The sequence below is a fragment of the Cibotium barometz genome, chromosome 7, assembly GCF_041138505.1.
Source record: "Cibotium barometz isolate CiBa-2024 chromosome 7, ASM4113850v1, whole genome shotgun sequence".
In the NCBI taxonomy this organism is placed as follows: domain Eukaryota; kingdom Viridiplantae; phylum Streptophyta; class Polypodiopsida; order Cyatheales; family Cibotiaceae; genus Cibotium; species Cibotium barometz.
The window spans coordinates 22,111,321-22,131,325 of record NC_141052.1 but is presented as its reverse complement, the minus strand read 5'-3'; the positions used below and the strand labels follow the sequence as shown (position 1 = coordinate 22,131,325).

Here is a 20,005-nt window from a genome sequence, read left to right as displayed (position 1 = left end):
TACAAAGAAGATAAAGTGACTAACACACATAATAGAGTATATACAAGCGGTCCATAATGTGAACATACTAAGTGGAACGGGTAGATGTGGATTAGTCGGTGTAGTCGAGCTGTAGGTGTCGGTGCCAGCTACCGACGAACCCGCCAGTGATATAAATGTCGAACAGTCATGCAAGCACCTCGTGAGAGTGTCAGTTTATGTTGAGCTTGACATCTCAACACTCCCCCTCAAGCTCAACTCTAGCTCATGAACTCCAAGCATATCTTGAAATTTGCAGAGCTTCTCATCTCTCCCAAGACCTTCGTGAGAAGAGGTTAGTGACCTAATCCTATGTGCTGACGTAGGCTAAGTCGATGTCGCCTTCCAAGACTCTCTCCCTGATGAAGTGGTAATGTACCTCAATGTGTTTTGTCTGTGCATGGAGAACTGGGTTCCTGGCCAACTGTATACTGCTAAGATTGTCACAACATATAACAACCTTTCTCTCCACATGCAACCCTAAATCAGCATGTAGCTTGCCTAACTAAGCTACCTCACACACGCTGCCACCGTAGATCCTTTATGCTAGACAAGGCAACAATGGGCTGATTCTTGCTGCTCCATGTCATAGCAGCACTCCCCAATGAAAAATCCCCAATGAAAACATAAATCCACTGGTAGATCTCTTGTCTGAGATGCTACCTGCCCAATCTCCATCTATGTACCCATATAGCTCCAATGGTACACCTACTACATAAAACAATGCATAATCAACAGTGGCCCTCCAATATCGAAGTGTGCATCGCACAGTGTCAAGATGTGGTTTGTACGAAACTTGTATAAACTGGCTCTCTAAGCCAATAGTGTAACTCAAATCTGGCCTACTGATTGTGACATAGATCAAACTCCACAATCTTCCTGTACATAGTGGGATCCTCTAACACATAACCTGCATCCGCGCTAAGCTTGCCATTTTGATCTAATGGAACCGAGATTAACTTACAATCAGCCATGCCATACTTGGACAACATGTCCCAAAAATACTCTCTGTGGGTGACAGAGCCAAATACCCTCAGGTGTGCGAATGACCTCAATTCCCAAAAAGTAGCGCAAATCTCCCAAATCCTTCATCGCAAACTTCTTTTTCAGAAGACTTTTCACATACTCAATCTCTTCCAAGTTGTCACCCCCAACAATAAGATCATCTACATAAATGATGATGATAACAATACCCTTATCACTCTTGTTCACATACAAAGAGTGATCTGCATCTGCCATATGAAAACCAATAGTGACAAGATACTCAACAATATTTTCATGCCATGCTTGTGAAGCTTGCTTCAGCCCATACAAGGCCTTACAAAGCTTACATACATACTCTGGGTGGTGACCTGTATCCTCAAAACCTCGGGGCTGATCCATATACACCTCTTCTTGTTGCTACAAGTCACCATGCAAGAACACATTTTTTTACTCTGGGTAACCTATATCCTCAAAACCTGGTGGCTGATCCATATACACCTCTTCTTGCAAGTCACCATACAAGAACATATTTTTTACATTCATTTGATGTAAAAACTAGCCTGTAGCTGTAGCCACCATAATCACAACTCTCATAGTTTCCATCTTTGCAACAACAGGGAAAAATGTCTCCTCATAATCAATCCTATGTGTCTGCACATATCCTTTGGCTACCAATCTAGCCTTGTACCTGCTTATGCTACCATCACTATTATGTTTCACCTTATACACCCACTTACAGCCAATAGCTTTCTTGCCTTAAGGAAACGGCACCAAATCCCAAGTCTCATTTATATACAACACATTTCAAATAGCCTCATCAGAACATGTGGGTTCTACAACCTGCACAACTTTCGCCATATAAGCATAGTGATGTGCCACATAACCATCATAAGTCAACCTCTGCATAGTGATGTGCCACATAACCATCATAAGTCAACCTCTGCATAGGGTTTTTGACTCTTCCAGATCTTTGTAACTTTGCATTCATGGCTTCCATAGCCTTCTTCACACCAGGTGTCCTCATTTCTAGAATCCCAAGCTCCTCATCAAGGCTCATCTCTAAGCCACTAGACTCTCCACCATCAACAACAAGAGAATGCCCTGCAAAAATATCTGGCATACCAAGGGGCTCAACCCTTTTCTCTTTACCTTTATGTGATGTGCCAACTACATTTCCAAGACTGGTATTATGATGCAGCCTGCCACTCCATGGTCTATCAACAGAACCACTAGATGAGGATTCTCCTAGTCCACTTAATGACTGTAGTTGCTGACTTGCATTCTGTGCAGCCACATTTCCACTTACATCAGTCCCAACAGCATCTTTTTCAGCAACATGCCAGCTACTCATCTCATCAAATACAACGTCCTTGCTTACCCTCACATGTAGCAAGATTATAGCATCTATATCTCTTGATCAAGGGAATATTCAATAAATACACATTTTTTAGCCTTTGGATCTAGCTTAGTACGCAACTCATCTGGCATATGCATATATGCTATACATCCAAAAACTTTCAAGTGAGACAAGTCAAGTTTCTTGTTAGTAAACTTCTCCTCTGACGTTACATCATGTATGGCTGAAGTAGGAGTAGGAGTCCTATTCATTATATAAATTATTGTAGACACAGCCTGAGTCCAATAGTTATGCAGCATATTCTTCTCTGCTATATCAATGCTCGTGCTATCCTCTGCAATGTGCCTATTTTTTCGCTCAGCAAATCCATTTTGTTATGGAGTGTATCTACATGTAAATTGTCTCTGAATGCCATTCTTTTGCAAGAATTCAGAGAACTCATTGGAGAAGTATTCTCCCTCTCCATCTGACCTTAGGCACTTCACATGCTTCTTGTTTATTTTTCAACCACCATTACTCTGAAATTTTAAAAATGAGTGAACACTTCACTCTTCTCCTTCATAAAGTACACCCACACTTTCCTGGTGTGGTCATCAATAAATGTTACGTAGTACTTGCAGCCACCCATAGACATAGTCTTTGCAAGATCCCATACATCTGAATGCACAACATCTAGTACATTCCTGCTCACATTTCTGTCATATGAAAATACATGCTTTGTTTTCTTTCCAAATTGACATGCCTCACATACTTTCTGCATACCTTCAACTTTAAACTTAGGCAACCCTCTCACAATTTCTTTCGTCTGCAGCATGGACTTCATTTTTTGCACATTTACATGCCTGATTCTCTTATACCAAACTTCTGTATCTGCAATAACTCCTGAACCATTTGCAAACATTGCAGTACTCACTTCAAGCATATTTACATTCAATGTAAACATTATTCCCAATCTATTTCCTTTTAAAATCAACCTACACTTATCCTTAAAGTCTTCTACATATCATCCATGAGGGTTAAACCAGACCTGCAAACCATGCTCAATCATCTGGCCAACAGAAAGTAGATTCTTTGTAATGTTCGGAATATGAAGTACATCGACAAGGTACTTCACCTTACCATCCTGCATAAACAATGGCACATCTCTAACATGGACAATCCGATGAGCAGTGCCATGCCTTGTTTCAACAAAACCTGGTCTTTCAAGACTCTTCATTTTCTTAAACCACTCACATGACTTGTCATGTGGTTCGAAGCACCTAAATCAACATACCATACATCATATTTATATGCTGCTACATCATTTTCAAACACATCATTAACCATATATTGCATAACAAACAACCTCTCATTATCCTCATTATTTCTGCTAGAGGATGCATAGTTGTTTTGATGTACTTTTTTATTTCACATGTCACTCAGCTTCTTATAGCAATATGCCTACACATGTCTAGGCTTACCACAGTAAAAACAACCTTGTGTATCATTATGCTACCTTTGCAAATTACCACAACCTCTTTGACTCCCCTTGCCTCTAAACTAGCCTATTCCACCTGTGAGTTGTTGTTGTGAATCCTGGGATTGTTGCTACTGTGATAACCATACTTTTGATTACCTGTTTAGCCACCACCTTGGCCACGTCCACGACCTCTACCTCTTCCTCTACCTAAACTTGTGTAGAAGGCCTACTGCTCTGAACTATTTTTGTTTTGTGAGAGACTCTTGATCTTCACCCAAAGTCTTCTCTTGAATGATCAGCATTGATAACACCAAATCGGTGAAGTTGGGAATGCTCTCCCGAGTTTGAATAGACATTTTGAACGCCTTGTATTGTGGCTCGAGACCACGTAGACACACACTTTCACCTTATCATCATCATAACACCAATTGATGCAAGGGATTCCACAATGCCCTTTATCTTCAAGGCATAATCATTTACATACATTTTTCTTCTCGACAGTATGAAGTTCATTCTTTAACTGAATCTTTCGTACCTTAGTCTTAGTTTCATACAACTTCACCAAGGTGTCCCATGCCTCCTTAGGTGACTTGGCATCCTATATATGCCCAATCATAGTGTCCTCTATGCCGATAAAAAGCTAATACATGACTTTCCTTGCTCCTTGATTTCAATCTTTGAATTCTTTTACATATGCAGTAGTTGGATTAATCTCCGGTATCTCTGGTGCCTCCTCATGTTCACCTTCAATGTAGTCCCAGTAACCTTTTTCCATCAAGAAGTTGGTCAATCTAAACCTCCAAGCATGGAAGTTATTCAAGCTTCTCTGCAATAATCTGGTTTATTCCATCATTTAATATCTTATCTACAACACAAACTCACTAAAAACAACACTCTTGTTTGACCTGCACAAACTGCTGTATTCTCTATAGGCGGTACTATAGTGCACCAAAACTGTCACAACCAAGGACCTCAATTTGTATACATACACCTAATGAAAACTTTGAGACCTATTTGCAGTACACAGTGTCTACAAAACCAAACGACCTTCATGCAGTTCCAAAAATAGAGTTTTGCAGAGAATCGAAACTTATCCCCGCGCAATAATCGTGAACGCTTGGCGGACTGAAAAACAGAGGTCCAAATGCGCCCGAAATGCATTTTGACCCAAAAATTTAAGTTCAATAGATAGTATAGTTTCCCCCTGTAGCTCTCCTCCCACGAAGAAAGCTCCTTAATCAGAGTTCGTTTTTTGGTGCCTCCCGAACTCCTCTTGAAGAGCTCCCGACAAGGGTGTAGTAGCCAACACAAAGGGGGAAGAGTAGATGAAGCTCTTACCCTTGTACCGGTTCATGTGCTTCTCTTGCTTGCCGCTCAACCCTTAGCATAAACCACACTCGGATACCATGAAAAGATGCAGGGAAGAAGAGATCTTGAGCTCTTGCAAGCACACACACACTCACACAAACCCTAGAAGAGAATACACAAGGTGAGACTAAAAATTCATCTTCTTCTTCACACAACAAAAGATATCTACAAAGAAGATAAAGTGACTAACACACATAATAGATTATATACAAGTAGTCTATAATGTGAACACACTAAGTGGAGTGGGTAGATGTGGACTAGTCGGTGTAGTCCAGCTAAAGAATCTCTGGTAAAGATATGTCGATACCAACTACCAAACCTGCCAGTGATATAAATGTCGAACGGTCATGTAAGTGCCAAGTGAGTGTCAGCTCATGTTGAGTTTGACATCTCAACAACATGGAGTATAGTACAAGGACTACATTAGCAAATATTTTGACATACAAACAAAATCCTTTGCTATTAAGGGAAGAGATAGTTGATGAAGAAGACGGTACCCAGGTGAAAAGACCCTAAAGGAGATATGTTTAATGCTTTTACCATGGATTTTGATGGATCCTTTAAGAGAATCTTAGGGGTTGCCAGTGGAGGAATTATTTTGTTAAATCCAAGAGGTACATTAGTATATTAAGAAGGTATTAAGTTGCAAGTGTATACTAGCAATGAAGCTGGGTATGCCACTTTAGAATATGGACTCCAACAGTACCTTAAGAGAAGAATTAGCACATTTATCATCAAGGGATACAATTTATGGGTCATTAGACATTTTCACAATGTTTGAAAGTCCAAGAATCCCAAGTTCAAGGAATGGTGCTTCCAAATCAGAAGGATGCTGCAAAAATTTCAAGAGGCCCAGATTCAACATGTGAAGAGGAAACAAAACCAGGCTACAGATACATTAGACAGAGGGAGTTTAGGCAAAGATTTGGATGCATATACCATAATTGTAACCCACCCTAGTTATGTTGGAAGAGAGATTTTACATGAAGTTGAAAGGTTTTTGCACACAGGTCTGGTACCTTCAAGTTTATCCAGAAAACATAAATATGATTTCATAAGGAGGGCTCTGCAGCAGTACAATATTGTTAGCGATCAATTCTACATGAAGGGCTCTGCAGCAGTACAATATTGTTAGCGATCAATTCTACATGAAGGGCAAGGATTTGGTTTTGACAAGGGTCCCAACTAGAGGAAATCTTGGCCATAATGGATTTATTTCATGAAGGGGTATGTGGAGGGAACTTTTCCTTAAAGTTAACTCTGAGGAGGATTCTTACTGTAGGTTATGTGTGGTCCAGTTTAAGGAAGGATGTTTACCATTGGTGCAAAAGCTCTGAGGCATGTGAGAACAAGGAAGAAGAGTGTTGCACCATGAGTTCAGGAAAATTTTTATTTCATATGGAGATTTTGAGAAATGGGTTTTAGATGCAATTGGTCCTCTACCCAACCACAACTGTCAAGGGTAGGACCTACATCTTAGATTACTTAACCTGGTGGGCTAAGCCTAGATGTGTAAAAAGCATTACTTCAAAGAAAGTGGCCAGGTCTGTTTTTGAAGATATTTGTGTGCAAGATTTGGCATTTCCTTGGAGCTGTTGACAGATCAAGGACTTGGTTTCTAAAGCCATATTGTAGAAGAGCTTATGCAAAAATTCAACGTTACACACAAGTTTTCAACCCCTTATTATCCACAATGTAATGGGCTAGTTGAAAGGTTCAATGAGGAGTTGTGTAAAATTTTCACCAAATGTCTGGAAGAACATCCCAAGAAATGGTACTTACATGTATCTTCAGCTATGTGGGTCTACATGACAACTAGGAGAAAAGCTACAAAATTTTCACCATACCACCTAGTTTTTGCGAGAAAGGCCTGATACCCATTGAAGTGGAAATCCCCAGTTTGTAATTTTTGTTAAAACATCACGAGAAAGACATAAATGAATATAAAGAGATGTTGGATCTTCAAGAGCTACAACTGGTAAGGAAAGGGGCTTTGGATCACTACATCCAACTAAGTAAAATAGGAGGGCTAAGCTATTTAATGAGACAATGAAGGATAAAGATATTAAAGAGGAGGATCTAGTGCTTAGGTACAACACCAAATTGGATAACACTTTCCAGACAAAATTCCAAATCAAATGGGAAGGATCTTTCAAAGTTTTGCACATCTAGGAGAATGGAACTTACAAGCTGACAGATCTGGATGCTAAAATTCATTCAAAGATAGTAAATGGATATAGATTAAAGACATATTGGTGCAGAGTTATGATAGTCTAGAAAGATCTAGAGAAAGTATATGAAGACTTGGTTGATGATGAAGCTGTTTGCAGTAGAAGAGCATGAAGAAGGTTGTTGCTGGATGTATTATTTGCCAAAGACTATTTCAAAGAAACCATAGCCATTGTTTGAGCATGAATGCTTCAACCATCGGAGCGTTTGGAAAAAGATGATAGGTTTTTTTGTGGCCAAGGGGATATGCTCCATGAAGATTTTCACCCCAACCCCAAGAAAAAAAATAATGCATTGGGTAGTATGATCAAAGACCTTAGGTAACATAGGATCTTGCATGGGTAGCTCAACATTGGTAACTCATTATAATAAGATGATGTGAGGATTGTTGCGTGGTGGCTAGCTGACGGGATTGGGTAGGGTAGGGTAGGTAGGAGTATGCATGTAGATAGAAAGTAATTGCGCAAGAAGGATACGAGGATATGTAAGAGTTTTTTGGAAGAGAGTTCTACATGAGAGCTTGGTTTTTAGAAGAAGAGTTTTGCAGGAGAGAGTTGGTATATGGTTGAGAAGATAGCTGTGAATTTGGTTAGCATTATGTGGGTTTGTTATGTGTAGAAGGTGATGGGGAATGGTTGAGGAGACTTATATTTGTCTAGAGTAGGGGGTTGCCAGAGTGATTAAGGGTTCTGTGTGGAAGATTGTGTCCTTGAATTCTTATCATGCACCACTATTGGAAATTGGACGAGATTAAGGATTGCTCAAGAATCTCCCAGCTGTATTTTCCAGTTTAAGCCTGCAAGCTATGGCAACATTTTATATAGTTGTTGATGATTTTGTTGAAGTTGAGAACATAGATCTGGTTTCTTTCATTCTCATGTGTGAGAGATCTCTTGTTTTGTTCTGGTTTTTCATTCATTTGCTTAATCTTGACTCCCGGATTCTGTTAGGTGTTGCATAATCTTCTCAAAATATACATATAATCAAGTTGTGTGAATTAAAGAGTTGTTCTTTGGTTTTGGTTCAATTCTGTGTTGCCTAGAAGGAGCTCTTTGGAAGACAAAGCAATAAGTGAAGATTTGTATAATATTGAGTTTATGTTGGGCCAGTCAGCCTAAGTAGGGGTCAATTCTATGTAAGCCAGACATCAGAATAGTCAAGAGGTTGTGTTGGAATCCTGTTCTAATCTATTTGGGCTGATAGGAAGCAATTGTGAGGCATAGCTGACTGTTTTAGGTCTGTCTAAGGACAATTATCAAAAGGCTTATTGTTTTATAGGGTGTCTATGTTAGCAATCTGACACTGGTGGTGGTTAGCTTATAGTTTTTGAGGATTGGTTCTGGTTGTGTTTAAGTGTCTTGAGATCCTTGTGGTATTAGCTGACTTAAAGGAGAGATTTGTTGTGTCAGCTAGGTCAGTTAGGCTAGTTGGGAGGAAACAATCCTTTCAGAGGTAGTTGTGGAATTGTAGTAGTCAACAGAGAGGTTGAGAGGTGAAATTTGGTAAAGTTGGTTGACATTTGAGGGTTTATAGCTGCCAGAGGACATTTTGGGAAGTTTCAATTTGACTTTGCAGGAGGAAAATGAATGAAAGGTTAGAGGAGGGTCAACAGGACAATCAGGAACGTCTAGGGACTATCTCTATAAGTTCGTGGATGCTGGAGGATCGAAGCGGATACTAGAGGATCAATTTTGGACTACAGTATGCTATCCAACTTCGAAAGCAGAAGGCATACAAAAACTGACTTGTCTATGTGGCAGCCAAGAGAGTTTATGGTCAGACAAAGGTCAGTTGCTTAATTCTGAGAGAGAGACTTTAGGACAAGGATTTGAGGCTAGCGGATGCTGGAGGACACTTTGGGACTCCAAAGAGAAACTTTTTGGCAGGATACAAAGCACAGCTAGAGAGGAGTTTAGTCAGATGGATGTCAACTATGGTCAAGAGAGGCTATTAAGTGATAGATTAGAGTCGTTGGAAGTGAGAGCTAGCCTTAGAGGACATTCTAAGTTAGCGGCTGGATTGATTTGGGAAGTTGATAGAAGGTATTGACGTATCCCATTAGGGCAATTGAGGACCAAGGGATAGTGGCTAGGTGTTCTAGTGCCTTTTATAGTTATTTTTTGTTGGGCTATGGTGCTTGTGATAGACTCCTCTCTCAATGGTGTTCTTCTTCAGATGAAGCTATAGAGGTGGTATCATGATGCCATCAACGATGTAGAGGCCTCCCAGATTGAATGGAAAGCTCTGAAGGGTTTCACGATCAAGGACATAGATCTCGTGCCACCCGAGTCGAAAGGGTAAGTCTTATCTCCCTTCACTACAAGTGTATAGCCACGTGAGTCAAACGTGAAGTAACACTGCCCCATTGTGAAAAGGTGATCTCGGACGATGCCTGGATTGAATGGAAAGGTCAGTGGCCTCCCACGATGATGAGGCTAAACAAGATCCGGCTTGGATCAAATGAATACCAAGGCACTCTAAATCTAGGACAATGGTCCTGTGACAATCTGTGCAAGTGAAGAGGCTAAGGAACCACCGTCAATGGAGAAGTTAGTCATGTACCCTCCAAGATCAAACAAATAGGTAAGGTATACATCATTGATTCTCGATATTAATGTCGTTGTAGTACCAGGGTTGAAGGGAAAGACTGTAAGCCTTTTTGAATCCAAAATCTGAGGTATCCACCAAGTGTAATCAACACTCCTCAGAAGATTGTGGAATGGTCTCGGTGCAAAAGAACCACCATGTATGTCACCCGACTGAGATGTGCTATAGGTGCATCACAATGATGTGCCACATAGTCGGTCACCATGTCCCCAAAGTGACATAGAATGCACCCATAGGAAAATGTCCCGACCCCAAAGAACATTGGTTCATGTTTACGCCCATGGGAGCCAAAAGAACATAGCTCAAAGTTGGCATCATGCACGATCAAGTGCAAACCAATGCCATCAACCACTAAAGCACCACTCAAACAATCAAAGGCACAATCCACTGCATTGATGTGAGTATAAATATGATCCAAACCATGCACTTCATCCTTAAGTGCAAGATCCTCTATGTGTGCGTGATCCATCAAGATAGAAGCATGGTCAATAAGATCACCATAGACCTCATCATTACTAAAGATGGATAAAGTGCCTATACATGAAAGCTAAGTAGAGTCCCCAATCTGAGAGTATTCAGGATCACTAAAGGCACCCCTATAGGAATGATCTATACTAATCCATGATGCCCCTATATGACCTAGATCCCAAGACAGATCTATCTCTAATAACAATGGACCTAAGCAATATCTAGATCAAATGAAAAGCTCTCTAGATCCGTATGCATAATCCTCTCTCTACTTTGAGGTCTCACCGCAAAAAAATCATCGCTTGCTATGATCATGTGCAATGCTTGGCTGCCCAAATATATACACTAAACCCAAGTGAAAGCTACCAACTATGCTATGAGATCTAGGAGTAGAGATAGAATCATTAGATATCCATGTGGATAGAAGACCTAAAAGAGTAGCGTGATTCATCTAGCACTAGAAACTTAGGTCTATGCTCCTCATGCACTGTCGTATGCTCATCAACAAGTAAAGTATCATCATACCCAATCTCAAACATGTCAATGGATGTATCACTAATCAAAATTTGATCCCCATGATATTCTAATGTATCACTAATACACTCAAAGCGTGTGAGAAGCCCAAGGTAAATAAGCAAGGTAGATGGGGAGTGTAAATAGAAAAGTGTAATGTCCAACCCTAGTGTGAATGGGTTAAAGAAAAATAAGTTAATTAGGCTAGAACGAAGATGTAAAGGGGTAAAGAGAGAAAATAAATCCTTTCTTTTTAACACCACTGAGGTCTTTACATTTCAAACTCCCTTCTTCTCTCTTTTTTTTAACACTACTGGGTGGCAGCCATAGACCACTGTAATGAGATGGACTGAGAGCTTTCTTCAAAAGCACAATAATGCATTCTAAAGCTGATCTGTTTGCAGTTGCTCTTGCACGTAGGCCAAATTTGGCTCTTGCCATATGATACGCCAAGAAAGTAACATCTAGCTTAGCCATGGATTAGCCTAATTAGCTTGGATTAAACAAATCTTGAGAGATTAACACTAAGGAAAATGGAAAGTAAAGAGTAATGATAGATGAAAGATGTCAAAAGGTTCAAAGCTACAATAGTCCTAGAGCACATGCCTTTTATAGTCCCAAGACCCATGTGCCCTAATCCCACATGTAAATGATCCTAAGTCCATGTGCATGTGTATCCTAAAAACACTTTATTAAAAACCATCCCCTCTTAACATGATTTGGTCCTCCAAATCGAAGGGTGGTCGTGCATGACAATACACATACAAGAGGCTATATATAAAATCCAAAAATTAAACAAATAGTCCGTATACATCCAAGTGTGGAAATGAAGATCGGGTGACATAAACAGTGTAGAGGCTTCCTAGATTTAATGGAAATTGGAAGAGTCACACGATTAATGACATAGATCTCGTGCCACCCACGTCGAAAGGATAGATTGTATCTCCCCATGCCATGAGTGTGCGGCCACTTGGGTCAAACAAGAAGTAATGCCACCCCACTGTCAAAATGTGATCTTCGACATTGCTCAGACTGAATGGAAAGTTCATGGATGCCCACACGATGATGTGGGTAGACAATATCCTGCTTGGATCAAAAGGAAATCCAAGGCACTCTAAATCCAAGACAATCTAGTGTGCAAATGGAGAGGCCAAGGAACCACCATGTATACCATGACCAAGATGTGCTATAGGTGCAGCAGAATGATATGGAGACATATGTGTATCATCAATCATAATGCTCGAGATGGAAAGCTTGAGGGATCAACACTAAGTATAATGGAAAGTAAAGTGCAATTTTAAAAGGTTCAAAGCTACAATAGTTCTAAAGCACATGCCTTTTATAGTCTCAAGGCCCATGTTCTTTAATCCCACAATGTAAATGACCCTAAGCCTATGTGCCTAGGCCCATCCCATGTGCATGTGCATCCTAAAAATACTTTGTTACTACAGGAGACTTGTTTCCTTTCATGGAACTTGTCAAGTAGCATTAGTGTAATTTTACTCAAGAATAAGGTTCATGGACTCGAAACGTTAATTTGGTAAGTCTATATCAATCTCTAATACAAAAAGATAATTTAAAAAAATAAACTTATTGGCCATTATACAAAATGTATTGCATGCAATTTTACTATTTATGAAGATTCAAAACCAATATGCATGGCTTCCTTAAGAGCTTCTTTAATATAATGACAATACGGTAGTAATATTGAACAAAGAGGATAAGACTGATGTACTTGAGAAAAGGATAGTCAAATGTATTTCCCTTCCCTACAATCACTAGAAAACATAGAAATGGTGATGGATCAAAAGCATTAGTAAATCCATCCCAAAATCCTTAGCACCTAATCAACCACCTCGTGAATCTTTTCTCTACTGAGGATGATTGGGTACTCATTTATTTTATAAATGAATATTATTTCTTTTGAGTAATATATTCATTTTTACAATAGGTACTGTAGTGGCTTCTATTGTCAAACATGGAAGAAATTGCATATCATCAAAGAAGTAAAAGACACAAGCCTCTTTTATCTAGATCCACATAAAAGGTGATGTGGAGTTATTTATTGAATATCAAGAGGTTGATTCTATGATACTGAAAAGCAACAAGAAGTTCCAAGAAACATCTAAAGAGATCATGCCTCCTCCTCATAAGGAACCTTGAAAGCTATCCTTATCCAGTAGGCATGGAAAATTCCTCCACAAACGAGAAAAAAGAATTTTAAAAAAGAAATGAACTACCACAACCAATTGATGTTTAATTTTGATTTTGATTTTGTTTAATATGTAGTTTGATGTTTGACACTTAATTTTTTTGCACCATAGGCAAGATATTAAAAACTCATGTTAGGATTTATGGTTTGGCTTAGAATGTTATACTACCATGTGAAAGTCTTATTTGTCTTAAGGATTTTTATTATTTTAAATATTCATGTAAATAATAGTGGCTTTTAGCAAATATAGAAAATCACACTTGTTTTTATTTTGAGTAAGAAAATTTTTGTTCGTTTCATTGAATATATATTTTAGATTTAGCTGATAAGCTTACAAATTATGTATGGTGGTACTCTTAAAGTAGTTTCATAATTAAGAATAGCTACATACCAATTATATATATTCTCTAATATACATTTTGAACTATGTCAACATGTCTAAGCACTACTTCTGGTATTAAAGTAGTTTTGTCATGAAACATAGCTACATACCTATCATACATATCTTTTAATATAAATCTTGAAGTATGTGCCAACTTGTATAAGCACTAAGTCTTAAAGGATTTTTCTGATGAAGCATAGCTACATACAAAATCTTGCATATTTTACAATGTAAATTTAGAAGTATGTGTCGACGTGTATGAGAATAAGTAAAATTTTCAAAGTACACTTCTATTGCAAAGACTCATGTTTGTTTATAGTGTTACATACATCTTTTTCCTAATTATGTATTTCTTCCAACAAGTAAGATGAGTTTTGGTGATAAGATATTTTTATCTTTTTAAAAAAAATATGTGTAATGATGATGCAAATCCATGTAAAATAAAACTTTATTTATTTCCAATAGCCATAAGAGAAAGAGAAAAGGGAAAAAATCTTAGCTACTAAACCTTGAGAGAGAAGTGTAATAAGTTATACTCTCCTAAAAAGAATAAATTATCGAGAAAGTTTTTTTAAAACTATTAAGGTTCTTAGTTATGACACATCCCTTAATAATCACATACATATTGCAAGGCACCTAATACCTTAAAATTTTTTATTTAGTATTAGAGTAACTGTTATTTTAAATAAACTAATAAATTTAAGACCTTTAAGACACAATCATTTTCAATATATTTTCATCATAGTAATCAAGCATTTACAAATGACACTAAAGGACGTCTCACTAGGCATTACCAAGTGTCAAAATTATGTCACTATATTAGAGAGATATTTAGCTAGAAATTAAGAGATTAAAAGCATGCATAAGAACTCAATACAATGAAATAAAGTGAGATATTTGAAAGCGTTCATAATACAATATTGAAATCTTCATGTGGGACCAAGTGTGTGAGTTAAATGGCTAGTTATGCGCAGTAGTGTGTACATGTACTACATATACATCTTGTTTTAAAATCTTCATGCAAAAATTGGTATGTGAGTTAAATGACTAGTTATGTGGCACTGTAACTTGTACTACATACACAACTTGTTTTAATCAAGGATGCTAGCAGGCAAAGTAGATGGTAGTGACAAAAACTTTAACCATTTTAAGTACTTACTTGACTTGTGATAAAGTACACAATGGAAACAATTCCTAATAAATAAAAGATAAAGTGAGATGATTGAAAAAAAAACCCCTAAGTATTAGATTATAAAGTGAATCTAGCTAAAAATGTATTAAAGAATAACTAGTTCAAAATCTAGATAAATATAAAAATATGGAAAGATAACTATATGTGTGTGTGTGTGTGTGTGTGTGCATATATATATATATATATATATATATATATATATATATATATATATATATATATATACAGATATATATTTATGTATATACACATATATACATAGACATACATATTTTTGTATATAATTATATATTTATAAATATATACAAAAATACAATTGAGTGTGTGTACACGTAAACACACACACATATATAAAGAGAGAAGGAACAAAATGAAGAAAATAAAAAGTTACCCTAATAAACATCTACTCATAATACAAGCTAAGCTCACTACCATGAACACAAATTTTAAGAAAGTGAAATACTAGCTAAAAACATTCATAAGGGTAATTTGGATAGTTAAAAAGAGAGACAAAAAAAAAATATATATTCACACACACACACACACACACATATACACACACAAACAAACATGCGTACACATACATAGACATGTATATATGTATGTGTATATGTCTATGTGTATACATATCTGTATGCATGAAAATATGTGTGCATACATAGACACGTATGCATGTTTATGGATACATGCATGTGTGTGTGTGTAGAAAGAGAGACAGAGAGAGAGAGACGAATAAGAGGTGGGAAAAGAAAATTGCAAAGGTCCATAAACATCTTATCACATAACCTAAACTCACTATCATGGATGAGATTTGAATAATGTGACCATACCTCAAGATTACGGATCATGTGCCCACTTGTTTATGTCCTTTCAAACTCTTAATATCTTTCCAAGGTTTCACATGCACGAAAAGAAACATTAAACATGAAAGCATGAGATATAATAGTAATTAAAGACAGAAACATTTAGTTGAAAGACTATATGTGTGAATACTCTAGATGAGCATGTAATTGATAAGTTTTAAAAATTGAAAGAGTACATGTGTGAATACTCTAGATCGTCATATAGTTGATAAGTTTTAAAAATTGAAAGACTATATGTGTGAATACTCTAGATGAGCATGTAATTGATCAGTTCTAAAAATGATATTCTTTACAAATAAATAATAACAAAAAAAATCTCTAATAAAAGGGGTCCAAACATATCAATGCATTATTAAAGAAATCAAGCAATTAGTACTAAAAAGAGTGTAAAAATTGTCCCATTCCTTTCATATATGTGCATGAAAGCGAAAAAATATTAACATTTTGGATTAAATTAAAGGCACACTTGGAGTTTTCATGAGCTTTACTTGGTATCAATTACACATTTAAAACTTTTCATTGCAATTTCACGTATATAAATGAATCATGATAAGTTATCTTGGAAAACAATGTGTATATTCAATGGAAGAATCCCCAATACCCATAGACTTCTTAATTGTTTATCACATTTCATTTATGATCTTAGAGAACTTTTTAAATGATAACATAAATCAAGAGTGAAATCTCTTTATGTAAAGAAATATAAATAATCATTTTCTTAAGGCTACAAAATAAATACTTAATTTTAAAATATTTTATCCTTGGTTGAGCTTTTTCTTAATATCTTATCCGTGATTCAACGTTTTCTAGGTGTAGTCTTTCATATTCATAAATGTCTCATACATAATTATCTTCTTTGAAAATCTTATTAATAATAAAAATATTTTCTAAAGTTTTATTTTAGATTTAGGGATTTGATAAGTAATATATATATGTATGTAAATAGCTAGGTAGTGTTATAGGTTTATATGTTTGTTTATAGGTAGGTATACGTATGCATGTGTGTGAGAATATGTGATATAATTTACACACACAAATGAGATGAGTCTCTTAACTCAAACAATGAAGAAAAAAAAAAGATCCATATAATCCACCATAATTCACTTAAATAAATTAGGACCTGCTACATAAACTGGAGAGAGAGAGAGAGAGAGAGAGAGAGAGAGAGAGAGAGAGAGAGATCTTAAGTCTCTTTTACTAGAGTCTCAATAAGTCTCTCATCTTGTTTTATTAAGAAATTAACTTCAACTTAAAGATGTAAATACTTTTAATAAGTAAGCTCATAGATAAAAGGTCATCATTAAATAATTTTAATTATCTACTAAAAATCAATTAGTAAGTGATTGATCTTTGAATCAAACGACTTTTTTAAAAAAAAATTCATTTAAAAAAAATCCAACTAATATTAACTTCAAATCAATATGTAATTAAAAAATATCAAATTATTTATTTAACTTTAAAAAATAAAATATAATCTTGATTATAAATCAACTCCACTTGCACAAGAATTATATGATTAAGACTAATTACTCATTTTAAATAGTTTTACTACCGTTTAACTAAAAATTACTACTAGCTAACAACTATTTGAAACTCTTGATGACTACTCAATACACCTTCATCATATTATTAGATAAATTCTAAGTTTATTTTAAATTACGATGATAAATAAAAGTATTTTAAAAGAGAAGAATGTATTAGAGATTAAGACAATAAAAGAGAAATCACTCAAGAAACTTTAGAAAACAATTAGTTACAAAAAGTTTTAGTTTTTGTACATCAAATTCTATTCACATTTTGACAAAATAAACTTTAGCATGCCTGTCCACATCTATCCATACATTCACATGCCTATCCACATCTATCCATACATTCACATCTATCACTTCACATCCTTGCAGTGACTTATTAGACCCACATGTATCTCTAAACTGAGTATATATATATTTGTTCTTAAATTTTCTTTTGACTTAAATAAATACTCATTTACAACCTCAAACAATCATAACTTTACACATTTTGACTTTTTAGTTATGCACTCATAAGGTTAACAATTGTGTGTTACTTTAGAAGTCTACATGCTATGCAATTTACATATGTTATTTAAGACTTAGATTAAATTACTTGGACACTAGAGAAGATCATGACTTTATCCTGAATAAAGAATAATGATTTGTAGCTTATACATACACAAAACATTAAACCTTATCTTAGTCTACAATATTGCCTCTACATTTAAACCTTTAACTATGGTAGGTTACCTACATGCTTGCTACTATTGACACGCAATTTAGATATAGTTTTGATTTGCCATGTAAAATCTCACAAACAACTTATATGTGCTCCTCCTTTTGCTGCCTACAAAAAGAGTCATGATTTGTGTTTAGCATTTCTATATTAATGTATGCAATTTGTTTCTAATAGAAAGATATTCAACATGATAAAAGAAAGCATGCTATTTAAATAATGTTTATGTGTTGAAGACAATATGCATGGAGTGAAGATATGCACAAAGACAAAAAGCTCTCTTTATCAACAAAGATATGTTTATTTAAAAGCTTAGCCCATAAGACAGTTGAGGTAGACACGGAGAGAGAGAGAGAGAGAGAGAGCGAGAGAGAGAGAGAGAGAGAGAGAGAGAGAGATTGATTTTCCCCCTTAGCTCACAAGAGAGAGAAGATTTTTTTTAAAACTACATTACGTTTGAGGACCGTAAAGAAGATATTAATTAGGGTAGTAATATCGAGTGTTACTCTTCTAAGACAAGGCTAAATGTATTAAAAACACACCCAATAAGCTAGCTACTCTCCTACATGACTTTTGACATCTTTTGTATTAAATGCACTCATATCTTTTTCTTAATTAGCGTCTTAGATGGATAGGCAACGTACACATGACCTTAGAAATTCTAAATCCCCTCCATTATCATGTAAGTAGTCTCATTTTTCTTCTTTGTAAGTCTAATCTTCCAATTTACTATCATAAGATGAGCGCACCAAGGAGGATAACATTGTAAGTCTAATTTACTATCATAAGATGAGGTCGTGAACGCAGTCAAGCGTTGATTTAGAATACATATACCAACTTGATCTTTACAGGTAGAACCAACAACGACTGCCATTTTAAGCCAAAGGATGCGCACCGCAGCGTCAAAACACACACAGTTTAGCGGCAGATCTACAGGTGGACCGTGGAGGGCTGGAGGCCTACCTGGGGCTGGCAAAGTTGGAGGTAGAGGAGAAGACGATGAGCGCCAGCTGGTCGTAGGCCTTCTTGAGGAGGCCTTGGAGAAGGTCACCGGCGGGGTGGTCGAAGCGCCGGAAGGCCATGGGCTTCCTCCCGCCATGGCTGGCTGGCTATAATACTCAGGAAGCGGCTCGCTCGTTCATGTGGTTGGCACTCAGCAAAACAGAAAGGTAAGCGGCACCCTCTCTCTATCTATGTATGTATGTATGTATGTTCTTCTTGAATGCACCCCTTGTGCTGCACACCAGCACCAGCCATGGCTAATAAGCGAGACCCCAAAAGCATGCCCTGCGCGCGTAGAGAGAGAGAGAGAGAGAGAGGAAAGATGGACTGTCACCTCTGCGTCAAGGAACAACCTCTTCACATGGGCCGATTTGACCGTTCAATATTTTATTCCAAAGACTCCCAAAATCAGGGCCTTTTCATACACAGGAGTGTGTGAAATGTGAACTTCCGGATTAGGGTGGTCACGGCTCAAATTTCACAGATTCTTGTGTAAGACAAGACAACATGCACACTCAAAATATGTTCTTTTCTACTCGCCCCTTCCTTGTCTTCCTATGGACAATTTTTGATTTTTTAATTTTTTGGCAAATGGATCGCACCAACATATTGTGACAAAAACTTGTGTTAAATTTTTGAGATTTGAAAGCCATACTTCATCAAGTCGAGTCATTTGCCAATTTTTGAGGCATTTACAATATGGCCCCGTTATCTATATCTATCGCAATGGGTATCCTATTCACCAAAATTTAGTATAGATGTCCAATTCACCTATATTTAATATGGGTATCCTATTTATTAGCACCCATTTAATTGTGTGTGTGTGTGTGTGTGAGAGAGAGAGAGAGAGAGAGAGAGGCATGTCCTGAAAACCCTAATTTACGTCCTCAAGCGGAGATGTATATATTTCCTCCATAAACAAATCTTGAACATAGTAAATCACATCCAATAAGCCTAGAACTTCCTCCCATAAATCACATCCAACATCTAATAAACTTGGTAATCTAAAGTAGAAGACACAGTTTTCTTTCTTCTAAAGAAATCAAATATTCTTATCTCCAGGAAAGTATTTTCGTGTGAGAACTAAAACTTAGTTAGCTTTGA

General features: G+C 36.7%; 1 long non-coding RNA gene across 7 annotated transcripts in view; it reads right to left on the bottom strand.

Annotated features, from left to right (window-relative positions):
* The window catches only part of LOC147636786 (uncharacterized), a 101,025-nt gene extending 81,316 nt beyond the window's left edge, over positions 1–19,709 (bottom strand). For 2 of the 7 annotated variants that reach the window (XR_015266219.1, XR_015266217.1), the window contains exons 1-2: positions 18,863–19,705; positions 15,620–15,674 (exon numbers count right to left, since the gene is read on the bottom strand). This is a non-coding gene — a long non-coding RNA (uncharacterized LOC147636786). Of the gene's footprint in view, positions 1–2,891; positions 3,619–12,431; positions 13,200–15,619; positions 15,675–17,877; positions 18,011–18,862 lie in introns of those variants that run through there. The other 5 variants (XR_015266221.1, XR_015266218.1, XR_015266220.1 and 2 more) reach the window with 5 other exon arrangements.
* Positions 19,710–20,005: the final 296 nt, after the last annotated feature.